This window comes from Pteropus vampyrus, unplaced genomic scaffold, assembly GCF_000151845.1.
Source record: "Pteropus vampyrus isolate Shadow unplaced genomic scaffold, Pvam_2.0 Scaffold34, whole genome shotgun sequence".
NCBI classification, from domain to species: Eukaryota; Metazoa; Chordata; class Mammalia; order Chiroptera; family Pteropodidae; genus Pteropus; species Pteropus vampyrus.
Window position 1 is genome coordinate 3,671,807 of NW_011888815.1, and position 18,391 is coordinate 3,690,197.

Genomic DNA, 18,391 nt, shown 5'->3' on the forward strand with positions numbered 1-18,391 from the left:
CCCCTGGATGGATTACTTATTTTAGCCATTTTAGTTTTACCTTTTCACGTCGCTTTATCTGGGTGATGAAATGCGTGTGTCGCTCACTAAACAAAGACTCTTTCAATTCTATTCCCAGTGGATATGACAATTCCATTTATCTTCGTCTTTGTAAGCGACGGTATAAATATAATTTGCATTGTTTTACACAAACTCTTTCGGTTTTTAAAAATGCAATCAGTCACCTTCCTCTCCTGTTTACGGTACGTGTGACCAGGGAGACCTTTCCAAAATAAGGTCGTAAAAGCGCTTTAGATAGTAGATAAGGGCTGTTCTGTCCAATCTGGAATGTATGCAAGGAGACGTCAATAGACATCTTGCTTGAGTCTAATGTTTCTAGATAAACATTTCTGGTCGCGGATGATTTTAAAACACATATCTGCTTTCCTGTGTTTCTTCTGTTCGCTCTTATTGTTGAATCCAACTCTAAAATTGGAATTTGTGGCAGACTTGGGACTTTTTCTCCTGGAAGGGTTATCAAGGCCATAATATGCCGTTTTCCTCTTTCCAGAGCCTTGATTGTACTAGTAATCTCACAATTTACTGTGAATTGTGAGAAATAGAGGGCAAAAAGCAACAAGAAGAGCGAGCTGGATTGTGAAACATGTAATTGTATGTCATAACTGGAGCATTTCTCATCGGAAAATTTCTTTCCCAGCTATGGGAAAAAATAAAGATTGCTTAGAAAAATCAGCAGGAATGAGACACTTTCTCCCTCCATTCTCTCACATGTTCGCAGAGAAGTCCCATGTCAAGATGAATCACCCAACTGGAATTCACACATAACATAAGATGAGGGGGCTACAAGCTACAAAAATGCCAGATGCGAATGTTGCAGTTATAACACATTTCCTAAAAGGCAACTTAAAGTCAGTCCCATCCCACCCACTCTTTCCAAATCCTGGTTTGTGTCTTGTCACCTATACTATAAACAAAGCAGCAGCATTCATAGAGATAAATAGAGAGATGTGTGGGGCCAAAGTCAGCAGACCGGTTGGGAAAAGAAAAGACAGAGAAAGCCTGTGTGCTTGAAGCCAAGAATGAAACCTTACAATTATGCACACAGAGATGTGGGAAGATGCCTCAAATCTTGTTAAAGTGAGTTAAGTTCAAACATAATTCTATCAACACTGATGCTGAGAGAGTTCCAAAGTCGTGTGGCTGGTTGTACTATGTGTTTCGTCAATGGTTGTGCTGTCTAGGCTGGAGGGAAAATCTAAAAGTTACATCTGGCAAGAATATAGCAAATCCCCAGGAGGTCTGTGTAAAGGTATCCATTTAACTAGCAGGTGTCTCCACATTCGCATTCAGTAACGCTTAACTCTAAGTGTTTTATGCTAAGAGAACATGCATGTAGATTCCATTATAGATTATACGTTGTTGACTGCTTGGTAATTGTTTCATTTTTACACATGTTTTTCTTATTACAAATGTGATGAAAGTATAGGTTTGAAAATTTAGAAAATACAAATGCACACACACACAAACACACAGAGTCAAATATGAGGGTTACCCCAATGGTATGATTCATTTTTTTAAGCCAATCGATTTGTGATTTTTAAAAATAAAATTGGATGCATTATTGCAATATCCAAACTCAAATTATTTTAAAATACTTGGAGGAGAAGGATCGCCAAATGAAGTAATAAATGTGAATCAAGCTCTAAAAAGACGGGGGAAAGGAGGATGTATTTTCAAAAGAAGTTATCTGTTAAATGGAGGGAAAATAGTAGAAAGATGACAACAAGCCAGAAAGACTTGGAGTTGTATATAATTATTTAACTCCTCATGAGAGTTTTAATAAATCTAGGATTTCCTTTTATCTGAGTTTATTTGTATCTTACGTATTTCGAACGTCTTTTACTTCACTAGCCAGTTTTCACCCATTTTTATTTATTTATTTTTTTACTTTTCAACTTTTCAATGACAGTCGACATACAAGATTATATTAGTTTCAGGTGTACGTCTTTGGAACATTTTGTTTGAACTCTCTACTCGAAAGCCTCCAATTAAAGCCTCCACCGTACGTGGAAAAAAAATGCATGTGAAAGATAACATAAATGATCAAATGCAAGTAACTGCATTTGACCGCGTCGCGGGGCACAGCGTGTTCATTGGTACGAGCTGAAGCGAGGGAAGTGGAGGCGGCGTGTAAATCAAGGGGGCCTTACATACGATGCTGACAGCCACGAGCACGGCGTTCAAGCCGACGGAGAGCTGTAGAAGGGATTCGAGCAGAGGAGTTGACGTGAATGCGCTTGTTTTTTTAGAAGCACACCTTGAGCGCCAAGTGAATAATGCACTAGAAGAATGGACCTAGTCACGAGAGATAAGTTGTAAGAGTCCAGAACCCCATTCCTCCAACATACACAGCACTTGTCGAAGATGTAGACCTGCATTACAACCGCGGTGGGACGCAAGGCAGGAGACAGGTTGGAGGGAAATTCGATAGTGGAAGTAAGACTTCGTAAGTGTTGGAAGGTAGAGAGGACAGGGCTGGGGCAAGGACCTCAGGCAATAGCCAGGCTCTGGCTTCATAGCCTAAAACACAGATCTGTCAGATAAATCTTTCAGAGAAAGTAGCCAGGGGGGAAAGATTTTGTGGTAAGAAGATTTTGAATTCAGCCTTGGATAAGATTTTGACGTACTCATGGGACATCAGGGGACAGTAAGTGGTTTTAAATATAGAATTGAATTTCTGGACAGCTATTGAATAATAGCTAAAACTTACTCGATGTTAATTATGTTCCAGAAATTTCAAAGTGCTTACATATTTTAATTCATTTAATCCTCAAAACAACCCAATTAAACTTATTTTAAGATGATTAAAAAATCAAATAGAGTGGTTAAGTGACTTCACCATGGTAGCATGGGTAGACAGTGAAAGAGACATTAGTACAGAAAAAGAAAAAGAAGAAGAAAGAATCCAAAAGAACATGAACAGATTTTTGAAAAATGAGAAGAAAAAGGAGGAATCTGAGGTGAAGAAAAAACAGAAAGCTGGGAGAGGGAACAACGAGGCGGAATGTCAATATCACGGGAGCCCAAATGGAGAATAAGCGGGTGACAGTTTGAGACCCAGAGTGCAGTCGACGACGCTGGAATGAGGACGTGTTGACTTATTTTTCAAGGAGTTTGACCGTGACGATAACGTGTAGTTATTTCTTTAAGGCGGTGTGGGGAGAGCTAAGGTTTGATTTACATCGTTTGTTTTTTTGTTTTTTTTTGTTTTTTTTTTGAAGTGTAACCATAATGTTATCACACATCTAGGTTGAAAGAAAAGACTCAGCCAAGAGGTGAATGTTTAGGAAAAAGGTCATTTTTGAAGTGAGGGTTCAGAAAGACTGGAAGACGTGACTCCAAAGTGAAAACGGAAGATGAGATTTGGGCAGATAGATGTAGAAGTTCTTCTTTCTTTGGAATCGAAAGCGAAGAGAAATGGGTTCTGTAGGAACGATAGCAGGCAGTTGAAGAGCTTATGCCTAAAATCTCCTGCTTTTCCTCCGAAACAAGAGGTGAGAATACTTGCTACAAGACGTGCAAGAGGAACAGGGAGACTCAAAAGGGCTGACTGCGCACATGTGCATTTTCTAGAGCTGCCCTAGCAAGGTACCATGGACTGGGTGGCTGAAGCAACAGACGTTTATTTTCTGAGAGTTCTGGAGGCCAGAGGTCCGAAATCAGGGTGTCAGCAGGGTTGGCTCCTTCTGAGGCCTCTGTCCTTGGTTTGTTGGTGGACATGTTCTCCCTGTATATCTACTTGACCGTCCCTTGGTCTGTGCCCAGATTTCCTTTCCTGAGAAGGACCGGGCCGTATTTGATTATGGCCCACCCTCATGACCCTATTTTAACTCTTCAAAGGCCTTATCTTAAAATACAGGTGCCTTCTGAGCTATAGGAGGGTAAGACATCGATATATAAATTTTGAGGGGACGCAATTCAGGGCGAGATACTTTGCCTCTGGACTCAGACAGTGCAAGTTCAAACACAGCCACTCTCATTGCCTGACCCAGAACAAGTCATTTAACCTCTGTAGACCTCTATTTCCTTGTCTGTACAATGGGAATAGTATTAAGTATTTATATTTCATTTCGGAGGGCTTTGGAGACGCAATGAGACAATTCATATGAAGTATGCAGACCAACACTGGGTTTGCAATAAGTACACAATCCATTTCAGCTATTGTTATTCAAAAGCCTTCTTTAAATGCCACTCACACATCCATTCGAGCCTCTTATCACATTGTACAGCAATTGTTTGTTTGAATCTGTGTCTCTCTTTTAAGCTGTGAGCTCACTTAGGCACCTAAAAAACCCACTACCTACTGCATAGTGGTGCTCAGAAGCAGCTCGCTGAATAAATTAATGAACCTCTGAGAGATTTATTCAGTACGTGGATGAAAGACACAAGTGACTCATCTATTTCTGTCCACCTCTTCAACCAAGAGTCACTTTTTCCATGCCTTATTTAAATGGGGTTTAATTTCTAAAGGAGGACAGTGATGGATTCCCTGGAAATCGTTCATTATTTAAAATCCCTAGATTTATAAACATTAGACTCAATGATGGCTATACATTTATAGCTGTACTTCTTTGCTATCAAAAACTATTTTCAGAGACTGTATCAATCTCGTGCCACCGTGGAACAACCACCACAAAATCACGGGGACAACAAGCATCTGTTTCTCTGGCGTCTGCAGTTCTGCTGAGGGTTGGCCAGGGTCAGCTGGGCCACTCTGCTTCAAGCAGGGGATCCAGCTGGGCTGGGCTTCCACCTCCATGTGGCCTGGGCTCTGTCTGGTCTGCTCCATGTGTAATCTTTCTGGGGCCCAGGCGGAAGGGGCAGAAACTACACGGAGGAAGCTGTTCTTACGGCACATAGCAGAAGTGCAAGCTGGCAAACGGATGACAGAATCCCACTTCAGTCCCCTGCTTGGGTGGAATCGGCCAGCTTGCAAGGAAGGCATGTGGCCGAGTCCAAGGTCAAGGAGTGGGGAAGCCCAGTCTAGCTCAGTCTACTTCTGGGAGCGGGACTGTAGCCTTACTTAGGAAAGGGCGTGGACCGAGGGAGGGAAGGAGAATTGGGCCTCATACGTCAATCCATCCCAGGGAACTGGCCCTGGGTGACTATTCAAGGCTAGATCAGCAAAGAAATATCTGCTAACATTTGCTCCAACACAAAACAATAAGTCAATGCATTTTAGGATATTTAAAGTCATAAAGAACTTTGAAGTCAGAAATAACGAAAGGTGGAATGAATTGGGCCTTTCTATCCTCGAAGCCGCATCCGATGTTGATTTAACCTGCCCCGAACTCAGCATTCCATGACTCCAAAGCCCTAGTGAGTCCAGTGATCAGTACGAACCCTGCTTGTAATATACAGTAACTGTATGAGTAACATAGATAGTAAATCAACCAAATTTCTTTAGCATCAAACATGCTTTCTGAACTAAGGAGACAGACAGCAATTTTAACAAGCTAGACGCTCACTAATAAGGAGGAATTACGCAGTGGAAAGGAAGATGGGCCACGGACCCAAACAGTGCCGGTTGTAGTATTTCCCCCTGTGTGAGCCTGGGCGTTTACCAGCCGACAGGTCAAGGCATTTAGCCTGCTTGAGTCTTCAAATCTTTCAAATAACGAGCCATATCAAACCTTTTTTTAATACAAGTAAATTGCAAATTATTATTATTTAGCTGACCTAAATTACGAATTAATACAGATACATGTATTTACAAATAAAAGGATTACAAATGCAATACAGATAAAAATACATTTGTTGTTATCACTTGGACACTATATATATGTATGCTATATATATATATATATATATATATATATATATATATATACACACACACACATATATATATATATATATATACACACACACACACACACACACATACACATATCATGGCGGGTGAGGACTCCTGCCGACAGTTGGGTGCACAAAAAAGCACTGGTTCCTTTTGACAGCCTTTCCCTTTAAATCCACAACGGAAAAACTGAAGCAGATGTGCCCTGACCGAAAGCTACATTCTTCTCTCCTAATTATTCAGAGAAAAGGAAATTCCCCTTTTATATATTTATGCCTTTCCAAGTGCAAATTGGCAAAAACATATTCTCAAAACATGAAAATATGCATTTTTTTTTTTTTTTTTTTTTTTTTTTTTTTTGCACTTTAAAAGGCAAAAGACCCACAACTGGACTTCTTCCCTCTGGGGAGATGAATTTGATGCTATCCGTCCCCATTTGTCCGAAATGAATAGATTCCTAGGGAAGCAGCATGGGCAGGCCTCGGGTGCAACCAGGCCCTGGGGAATGAGTGGTCACTGAGAGGCAGAATTGCAGCTCTAACTCAGAGGACAAGTTAAAGCAGTGGCGTATGACCTCCTTTGAACTGGGACATCCTAATGGCCCTGGGTTCATTGACTTTTTGACAAGCTCCCTGAAAGTTACCACAGGGGTCCTTCCTGTCTGTTGCATTGAAGTAAGCGAATAAAAATTATTGGTATTTTGTCAAAGTTCTTAAGATAGTCAATAACCATTTCTCCTTTTTTAGTGATAACTGTGGATGTTCAATCAGAAAAAAAGTCAAATCAGAACAAAATGATTTTACTCAATACCTGCTCTGTTTTAGCCACTATCTGTTTATTATAAAGTAGGCATTCGTTTCCCAGTCTTTAAGTGGGAAATGTGAAATTTGGCGAGATTAAGCTGGTACGTGCCTGAGCTCAGTCGCTGGGTAGGTAGGTATAACTAGTGGGACTTAGACCCGGGTCGGTGGACTTTTTCCGCCTTGCTGGCCATGACTGGTGTGTGAACGGCACTCCATCCATGCTCATGAAACAAGCGACACAATGAAATAAGATGAATCTGCATGAAAAGAACAGCAGGATCTCCATCTTATTCCAGACTGTCAAATACATAGGCTCTTTCCGAAGGCCACTTTCTTCTTAGTTGTCATAAAGGATACTTAATGTGACCCTTGGCTTGGAGACCTAATTGGTGTAATGTATGAAAAAGACTTAGCACAGGTCCTGGCGTGCAGTAGACAGGTAATAAGAACGATGATGATGTTGGGAACAGGGATGGTAATGACGACGTTCATGGCATAAATCCTCGTTGGCATAGAAGCGGCTTCCATAATTGTGAGTGGGGATAAGACTCCACTTTTGGGCGGGCTTTTCTACAATGAGTAGATAAATTAAGACTGTGTAGTGGAGCAGGCAAGGTTTCCATTAGTTTTTTTGTCGAACTCCCCAGATCATTGTTTCCATCTCCATGTGCTCCATGCACAACTTCATGTGCTCCATGTGCATTGTGGTCTGTGACGCCTAGACCAGCGACCTCACCAGCAGATGGAGAAATTCAGCTGAGTGGGTCAGCCACCTCTAAAATCGTACTGGAACCAGCTGGACTGTGCAACGTTTCCCGCCTCAGGGCTGGCGAGGCTGGACGCTAAGGTAACCTGGATCTCTTACGGGTTTTACGAAGGCCTCGTTTCAGGTGTCACCTGGCTATTTAAAAATTTTCTTTGAATAAAATATATACAGGCCTCTACAAATCCATGCCCCAATTTATTTTATGTATGTATTTTTTTTTTAAGAAAAGAGAGAAAGCAGATGGCTTGAATCATATTTTATAGTTATTTTATTTGAACTTGGAAATATGCACATGGTCATACAATTGTATCTCAACAACTAAAAAATGTATATTAAGCGCGATTATATGGAAAGTTACTCAACTCAAATGAATCATTATGCTCTCATACTGGCTTGAACTACCCTGGGCTGTTATTCTGCTACCCGGTAGAAAATAGTCTCTCTAAAACTTACATTTTAGACTTTTGTAGTTAAAAAAGAGATGAGTGATTTCTCTTTCAGAAATCAAATAAATGAGATATTTTATTGTTTTATCACAGTGAAATTAGATGACATCTGTTTTTTCATTACTCCAAACTAATTTTGTCGCCCGTGCTACAAAAACTGTGATTGTCCTCACACCAAAGATGACTTTTGTGCCCATGTCAAAACTTACTTGAAATAGAATTTCAGAGTTCCACATTGATCTGCCCACTTGCAAGTCATAAATTAACTGCAAGTTACAAATAAACAATATTGGTATAAATAATAATGGCAACACTCAATCTTTTGGAAGAATTTCTATTCTCCCCTTCACCTGGAACTTAAGTCTATTATCTCAATTATGCCAGGTGTCAGCTCTAATAGAAGGTTATGTGAAAATGAAAAAAAAGTTATCATTTTATTTAGATTCTATTACCGGAAGTAGCCATCATTTATTGAGTATCTACTATGTGCTGTGCCCCAAACTAAGGGTTTCTGTGTTTCTTCACTGAAGCTTCATGATAAAGCACGAGGAAAAAGCTCACTGTCTCCATTTTACAAATGAGTAAACTTAAGCTCAATCATGAAAACAGCTTATTCAGGATCATGGTTTTTCCTGAGACTCAAACCTTAGAGAATCAGACCACCTAATTTTGTGCGTCTCATTGTCTGTCTAAACCCAGCTAACTAGCTGTCTGACCTACTGTGGCAAGCGCCTCCACGTGGAAAATGAAAGATCACCTTCTTTTACACCTTTTTAGATACAAGAAAAGTTTCACCAAAAATCACGCAATCAGGCCAAGCAAGAAATAACGAAAATGGTGTTCCCCTTGACGTTCTGATGATCTGCCCGTCACTTAGGGTCAATTTAAGGCAGGATTGGATGGTGTGTGCCGCTGATCTCTGTGGGAAGAAGCATAGAGTTGCTGAAAAATACTAGCGGCCAGTTCCGTTAACTCACAGCAAAATGAGCTGATTTTAACCTAAACGAAAGAGAGATTTCTTATTCTTAAACCTTTTCTTCTGCTGACTGTTGTTGATACGGTCCTGAGAATTACTTCTTCACTCTATTTTAAGTTAGTTCTGAAATGGACACAAAAGTCATCTTCATTGGACTGTCACAGTTTTTATAGCACGAGTGACAGAAAGTGACCATTTAAGAAAACAGACTCCTTAAATATGTCAAACAGAAAAGAGACAGGAACTCAGTCTCAGTGGCGGATGACCTGTCTGCTCCATGCCTCGACTTTTTCTGAAGTCTCGACTCTCGAGGCCCCGGACATAGTTTTGATTTGTAATTTATCCTTAGTGAATCAGTACACAGTGGCCAGCTACTATTTGATGAAATTGCCTCTGATGATTCTAAGAGCAGCTGTGCAATTAAACAGCTAGCGGGGAATGGTCTGAGGATCCGTCTGTGTGTCCACACGTGTGTTGATGATAGACTGGCTTTCAAGAAGGTTCTATCTGTTTATTATAAAGTAGGCATTCGTTTCCCAGTCTTTAAGTGGGGAATGTGAAATTTGGCGAGATTAAGCTGGTACGTGCCTGAGCTCAGTCGCTGGGTAGGTACTTAGTGGGACTTAGACCCGGGTCGGTGGACTTTTTCCGCCTTGCTGGCCATGACTGGTGTGTGAACGACACTCCATCCATGCTCATGAAACAAGCGACACAATGAAATAAGATGAATCTGCATGAAAAGAACAACAGGATCTCCATCTTATTCCAGACTGTCAAATACATAGGCTCTTTCCGAAGGCCACTTTCTTCTTAGTTGTCATAAAGGATACTTAATGTGACCCTTGGCTTGGAGACCTAATTGGTGTAATGTATGAAAAAGACTTAGCACAGGTCCTGGCGTGCAGTAGACAGGTAATAAGAATGATGATGATGTTGGGAACAGGGATGGTAATGACGACGTTCATGGTATAAATCCTCGTTGGCATAGAAGCGGCTTCCATAATTTTGAGTGGGGATAAGACTCCACTTTTGGGCGGGCTTTTCTACAATGAGTAGATAAATTAAGACTGTGTAGTGGAGCAGGCAAGGTTTCCATTAGTTTTTTTGTCGAACTCCCCAGATCATTGTTTCCATCTCCATGTGCTCCATGCACAACTTCATGTGCTCCATGTGCATTGTGGTCTGTGACGCCTAGACCAGCGACCTCACCAGCAGATGGAGAAATTCAGCTGAGTGGGTCAGCCACCTCTAAAATCGTACTGGAACCAGCTGGACTGTGCAACGTTTCCCGCCTCAGGGCTGGCGAGGCTGGACGCTAAGGTAACCTGGATCTCTTACGGGTTTTACGAAGGCCTCGTTTCAGGTGTCACCTGGCTATTTAAAAATTTTCTTTGAATAAAATATATACAGGCCTCTACAAATCCATGCCCCAATTTATTTTATGTATGTATTTTTTTTTTAAGAAAAGAGAGAAAGCAGATGGCTTGAATCATATTTTATAGTTATTTTATTTGAACTTGGAAATATGCACATGGTCATACAATTGTATCTCAACAACTAAAAAATGTATATTAAGCGCGATTATATGGAAAGTTACTCAACTCAAATGAATCATTATGCTCTCATACTGGCTTGAACTACCCTGGGCTGTTATTCTGCTACCCGGTAGAAAATAGTCTCTCTAAAACTTACATTTTAGACTTTTGTAGTTAAAAAAGAGATGAGTGATTTCTCTTTCAGAAATCAAATAAATGAGATATTTTATTGTTTTATCACAGTGAAATTAGATGACATCTGTTTTTTCATTACTCCAAACTAATTTTGTCGCCCGTGCTACAAAAACTGTGATTGTCCTCACACCAAAGATGACTTTTGTGCCCATGTCAAAACTTACTTGAAATAGAATTTCAGAGTTCCACATTGATCTGCCCACTTGCAAGTCATAAATTAACTGCAAGTTACAAATAAACAATATTGGTATAAATAATAATGGCAACACTCAATCTTTTGGAAGAATTTCTATTCTCCCCTTCACCTGGAACTTAAGTCTATTATCTCAATTATGCCAGGTGTCAGCTCTAATAGAAGGTTATGTGAAAATGAAAAAAAAGTTATCATTTTATTTAGATTCTATTACCGGAAGTAGCCATCATTTATTGAGTATCTACTATGTGCTGTGCCCCAAACTAAGGGTTTCTGTGTTTCTTCACTGAAGCTTCATGATAAAGCACGAGGAAAAAGCTCACTGTCTCCATTTTACAAATGAGTAAACTTAAGCTCAATCATGAAAACAGCTTATTCAGGATCATGGTTTTTCCTGAGACTCAAACCTTAGAGAATCAGACCACCTAATTTTGTGCGTCTCATTGTCTGTCTAAACCCAGCTAACTAGCTGTCTGACCTACTGTGGCAAGCGCCTCCACGTGGAAAATGAAAGATCACCTTCTTTTACACCTTTTTAGATACAAGAAAAGTTTCACCAAAAATCACGCAATCAGGCCAAGCAAGAAATAACGAAAATGGTGTTCCCCTTGACGTTCTGATGATCTGCCCGTCACTTAGGGTCAATTTAAGGCAGGATTGGATGGTGTGTGCCGCTGATCTCTGTGGGAAGAAGCATAGAGTTGCTGAAAAATACTAGCGGCCAGTTCCGTTAACTCACAGCAAAATGAGCTGATTTTAACCTAAACGAAAGAGAGAGTTCTTATTCTTAAACCTTTTCTTCTGCTGACTGTTGTTGATACGGTCCTGAGAATTACTTCTTCACTCTATTTTAAGTTAGTTCTGAAATGGACACAAAAGTCATCTTCATTGGACTGTCACAGTTTTTATAGCACGAGTGACAGAAAGTGACCATTTAAGAAAACAGACTCCTTAAATATGTCAAACAGAAAAGAGACAGGAACTCAGTCTCAGTGGCGGATGACCTGTCTGCTCCATGCCTCGACTTTTTCTGAAGTCTCGACTCTCGAGGCCCCGGACATAGTTTTGATTTGTAATTTATCCTTAGTGAATCAGTACACAGTGGCCAGCTACTATTTGATGAAATTGCCTCTGATGATTCTAAGAGCAGCTGTGCAATTAAACAGCTAGCGGGGAATGGTCTGAGGATCCGTCTGTGTGTCCACACGTGTGTTGATGATAGACTGGCTTTCAAGAAGGTTGACTTCCTGATGATTTGTGGCATCTCACGACCGTGTAACCAAATTGGAACCTGGGATATGTAAAGACCTCATCAAAACCAGGGCATTTTTATATCTCCCTTTCATATTTTTCAAATTAGTGGGCCTGAGGGCATTACGCAAAGAAGCATTCGATTTATGTAAAGAACTTTACCAGTTGTAGACATCACGCACTTAAAAAATTAAACCGGATGATGACTGTCAACTTCAGAACTGGAAGGGTCAAATTTTTAAGTGCAGATAGGAAAGCTCTCAGTGAGAAGTCTGTTCATATTTGCTGATGCAAATAGGACAAGCATACTGAGAAGCTAACATCCGCACTGTGAATAACCAGATATGCAAATATACCTGTTTAGCTCTTAGTTCCTATAGTTAACCATCAAGTATTTCAGTAAAAAATGTATTATTTGATCAAGTTAAATAATTTGACCACCTACAGTTAACTGATCTATTTTCCAAATTTATAGTCCCAAATACAAATTTATTATCTTCTTGGTGAAGAGAAAGGAGCCATCTATCAGCTCAAGAGTCTAGAAATGGAGTCACTTTTTTGTTCTCTGTTTCTCACATAATTATTGCATGATTATGGCAAGTAATTTTTCCCTCTTCGAATTTAATTTTTTGATCTGTAAAATAGGTCTAAAATGGTACCAATCAGAAGTTATAAAATTTAGATTATAGTTCCAACATTGCTAGTGACTCCTTTCATGAGTAGGGACGAATCTTTTAATGATTCTAATACTTTACTTTCCTCATCTGTATAATTGAGGTGGTGGCGGGGTTGGAACTCAGGGACTCAGCGTGTACACTTTGGGCTCTGAGGAGAGAATTCAGAAGGTCCTTCAACCCATCACTTGAATCCAGCAGTTCTCTGTCAAGGTTGTGGCTGACTGTGTCTGTATTTCTCCCTAGAGAACAAAGGTCCATTGCTTTTATCAAATTCTCAAAGGAATTGGTGTACCTCAAAATGTATAGACTCCCTTAACCAAATGTCTCTACAATTTTTTTTTCCATTAATAGCATTTGAATGCAAAGTAGTAAGATGCTCAGATATGGCATTTAAAGGATTTAAAGGTTGCCACCATTCTTTTCCCATCTTGAGGATGAATTAGTGGTATTTTTTTTTTTTAACATTTCTTAATCAGAAGTCGTACAAACCTAAAGGAACTACGTAAAGACTATCTTGGGGATCTGTATATGTGTATTTGCTAGGAGAATCAAGAGCTTTTATTTTATTCTCAAATTCTCAATCATTAAAAGGTCAAGAATCACTGGTTTCGTGATTGGAATTTGCCCAAGATATTTCACTAAACATCAAGTAACATTAAGACAAATCTTCCTGACTGCGCTGTTTTGTTTGGCTATTGTAAATGGTAGGCAGATGTTCCGTACCTCAGAACTCATTGTAAAGTGAGTTGACTAGTTTAGATGCTTAGGAAATTTAAATATGTCCAGTTTCCTTCTTTCTTTTCAATCCTCCCACTTTCCCTTTTTTCACAAGTCAAAGCTTTAAGAGTAGGGTCTTTGATTCAAATATTTTGAATGTTTTTTATACACTCTGCCCCCCTGAAATAATTATTCTTGCTCCTGTAACTACTTTGTTGTTGTTGAAAGCAAATTAGCCTTTACTAATCAACGGCCTTAAAAATCTCCATACTCTTTGGTCAAGTAATTATATTCCTAGGAGCCTATCCTGAGCAAAACTCTAAAATAAAAATAGAAGAAGTGTTAAATAGTTTTTCCTGTAAAATAATTTGTGAAATTGAATAACAACATATCAAACTATAAGGTATTAATGAAATAAATTATGATGTATGCATATAATGCTATATCATGCAGCAATTAAAATGAAACACAGTCAAGGGCTTGTATTGTGAGAGTGAAAAAATTAGGAAACATTATTTTATACCCTGGACAAGAAAAGCTAATATTAGTGGTTATCATGTACTGTAATAAAGGATAGTTTATTGTCTTCCTTATAATTTTCTATGTTTACAATGATAATATATTACTATAAATACATTTATAAGATTTTTCTTACACTTTTACAATGCTCATTGATCACATTTCTACAATGATAATGTAATATTATACACATTATGTCAATGTGTACATAAATACAGAACTGCGTGGATAAAAATATTTATTTTAGTAACTCTGAACTTCAGCGTTTCTATCTGTTTAAGTGATTTTAAAATGAAGGATACATTTTCAACTAAGTTTATAATTGGTCATCCTGGCTAAGTTCTAAGCTTCCTTGATGACACTACCCCTTTTCTTTCTTTGTTTCTTTCTTTGTTTCTTTGTTTCTTCCTTCCTTCCTTCCTCTATTTTTGTTTCATAGGCAAAATAAATTTCTGCACTGCTTATTTTGCTTATGTAGACTTCAAATATTATACATGATTTTAAGTGTATTTCTTTGAAGAGAGAAAAACAAATGCATTTACTTAAACTTGTCCTAAGATAGCTGGAAGGGCAAAAATGCTATAATTGACCCATGTCCATAAATATTACTGTTCTAATTTTGCAGCCTTGTGGGACAGTGGTGGTATGGTAGATGTAAAAGGAAGGCCATGGTCAAACTCATGACCTCGTCTGAGCCATCTTCAAAGTCAAAACCCTTTAAAGTCACTCTTATTAAACTCCAGCTCTCCTGAATTATCAAGAGTAACTTACTGGTCTTTGAACATCACAGGCTCACGCTGCGAAATTTCGAAAGCCCTTATTCTATACAGAGTATTTAGGAGAAATGAAATCCTGCCTTTGTGCTGGTACCATAGAGGACAATTGAAAAGACATTCCGTGGGTCTAGTTTTTCATTCTTTGCAGTTGGTAACTTGTGTTGTCATGGGGACATTTTCATTTCTCACTGGCTATTCCATGCCATCCTGAGCATTTAGCCCAACACAAATACCAGGATGTTAGACAAGAGATGCCTTTCTATCACTGAACTAAACGATTTAAGATTTGTTTGGCTTCAGACAGGAGTGGACAACTGGGAGGCATTTTGGTCAAGGAGAAAAATGACACATTTCTGAACTGCAGTGATAGATCAGAAAGCCCACTGATATTTGTTTGGGAGTAAAAAAATAGAAATACCAACCAGTTGCCACAATGAACTAACAGTGAAGCTGATAAGCTGCAACCTGACATGATTCTAAAGACAAGAAAATTAAGACATAGCCAGCAAAGTCCCTTAACTCGTTGAGAAGTAGTGAGTGTCACGGCTTCAAGTTAAGTACCCTTTTCCAAGCATCCCTCTGCCTCTCCAAAGTGAGAAAAGTTAACAGAGCCGTCCCATTAAAATATGAGGGAGCTGTGTTCTCACGCTGACACTACAAACTGTACAGTACAGTGTTGAAAAGTGTTCTGTAAGAGTCAACCAAAGGGCATTAAGTAAGAGTCTGATAAACACTAGCCTGAAGTTTCTGTCTCCTCAAGAAGTTCTAAAACCATGACCTGTGATGTGTCTGCTACAATTCTTTCGGTTCAGTCTGGAGGATAATTTTGGTAATCCAGGGACATAGTCTAACTACTCATTCAATCATGCAGTAGTATTTATTCAATCTTACTAGATGATAAGCATTCCTGGCCATGGAAGTATGTTGCCCCAAGGTCAACTCCAAGTTTAGGAAACAGTGAAGTTTTGGACTAGATGGAAGGTCAGTAAGATAATGGTATTATTGAATCCATTCATATTGGATGAATGCTCTGTGCTTATTCTAAATTCCAATGATACACTGGGATCTTTTCCTACAGTGCTGTCTATACCTTAGACATAAAAATGAGTGCAATCAATGAAGTACTGGACTGTATTCGAATGGTGGTCATATTCACTGTGAGCTCCCAAAGGCATATAGAATACCTTTTACCTCTGGGAGCCCATGGTCCTGCTAAATACTTAGAATCTAGTACATGCTCAATGGGTGCTTGTCAGATGAATGACTAGGAACGTTGCCACTCAGCTCCGTTGGGAAATGGTGCGGGGCTTTAGGAAATACCGAGCACCTCTATATAGAGACACATTCAGGGAGAAACCACGCATGAGGCTGATGTCATTCTCATGAGGACATTATACTTTCCCTGAGAGGCGAGACATTTAACAACTAACCTTACTGTGAAGCTCAGAAAAAATGTTCATAATCAGTCTACTGCCAGTAGCATCTTGAGATGGCAAGAATTATTTTAGGCAGTAATATTAGAATGCATTTAATGAATATATTATACATGTGGAAAAACAAAACAGGAATATAGCACATATACTTTCGGATTCCAAGAGACTAAGCATCATAAAGATATAGCCTACAATTTAAAACATCACTTTTTACCTATCAGGCATGTATTCATCTGTATCTATTGAGAGTCTATGAGTCTATTATGACCCAGAACTGGGCTATATTCTGGGCGTTCAAACAGAACTGAACAAGAACCACAGGGGCCTCCTGTTTTCTCACTTAAAGTTTGTGAGGGCAACAAGTATCGACTGTAATAAGTGCCATAAAGCAAAAGGGAAGGATGCAATAGGAGATAAAAGATGAAAACTCATATAGGTTGGGAAAAAGTTTCTCTGGGGGAAAGAGTACCAGAGCTAGGGCCTGAGGATGAGTTCAGGCTTCTCCAGGGGAGGAAACACAGAGAGAGCAGCGGCACGCGCAAAGGCCTTGGGTGAAAAAGAGCCAAGGAAATGTGAGGGTCAGAGAAGGCCAGGAGGTGGGTGATAAGGAAGTGGTCCAGTTGCTATAAATACAACCAATGGACCTCAGAGGTTGAGTGGACTTGCTTCATTCATTCATTCATTCATTCATTCGCTCATTCAGCATACTGCTATATACTTAATAGCAGTAATTTTTCTACTATCAAATATCTAAGAAAATTATAAGCCATGGATATATTATTTATATCAGTAATCTTAAAAAAAAGAAGAAGACCAGGACCATGTGGTGCCTTTCCATTTCTTAGGTTTGTACTGAAATTGAATAGTTAATATTTACAAACTGAAGAAAAACTGCTTTTCTTTGGCAAAGCATGGGTATGACCCAGGCCCCGCTCTGAGGGGACTGGAACCAGTGAACTTTCGTCACGATGATTTTTTGTGGTGTTGTTCTTCAGAATGGCTGAGCTTCAAACACTGAGAACAGAAAAACACTCTCCCCTTCTGTGACTGAATTCTCCGTGCACTTCTGTCTTGCTTATAAATATCACAGGCAGCCACCGAGTTACTGCCCGGTTGAATGATCCCCTGTACAAGCCTTTTTCTAGGTTTTTGAGTAAAGGTTTCCCTTATTAATTTTACCAGCCAGCATTCACTTAGCATTTGCTTTGAGGCATAATTGACAGGCAGGGTGACACCCGCTTGAGAGAGAGCCATAAATCAGAAATAATTTCCAAAATTGGCCGAGGGACTGAAGTGTTGAATAGGCAAATACAGGTAAAAATCTTTTTATTAGGGCTGACAGGGACAGCAAATGTCAGCGAAGTATTTCCTAATGTACCAGGCGAGATTAATTTGGGGGGTCCTTCCTGAGCCAGCATTACGTTGTATGTTCTCTTAACAACTGTGCCTCGCGGGTCATCGGAGGCGAGTGGTGTGGCTGTCATTGAAGATGGAGCTAACTCCAGAAAGGCAGGCGCTGTGTCTGTGACATTCCCAGGCTCCTGGAAACTCAGTCTTCTGCCTGAGACACGATTTGCAATTTTGTATCTTTTGTGGAACAGAGCTATTAAGTCACGATCCAAAGAACTAGGCATGATGGCAAAGCCAAACGAGGCATCCCAAAGGAAAGAAATAATCCACTGCATGGTAGCAAAAGGAAGCTTTCATGAAAAATAGGAATCTGGGAAGGTAGGACTGAACATGCGTGTAATCTTCTTCATTAAAATAATAATGATATGGGTTAAACTCCCATCTTGAGGGAAAGAATAATGCCATGTTTTTCCCTTCTATTTTCATGGAGATTCGGGCATAAGCCCTCTCCAACATTGCTTCATAGACCCTCAATGAAAAGGATAACATTCGGTCATTTTATAAACTATGTGCATAGATGCTTGAGCTATAAATTAAAAAAACAAAAAGTGCAATGCTTTTTTTCCCCCTCCAGATATTTATTTAAAGATGTTTTCTAAGTTATAGCTGACAGCAGCAAGATGGAAAAATAGAAAATAGGTCGAAAATTATATACTGGGGAAAATTATACATCAGTACATTCTGAAAAGTCTACATAGTAGCAAAATATCAATGTCATCCTGGAAAGTTTGCATCCTAACAGTTCATAAAAGAGATCAGGCTTCAGACATTAATATGTAGATGTCATTAAGATGACTTATTTTTAGATATAACTAAAGAATGAAGATATTTACCAGC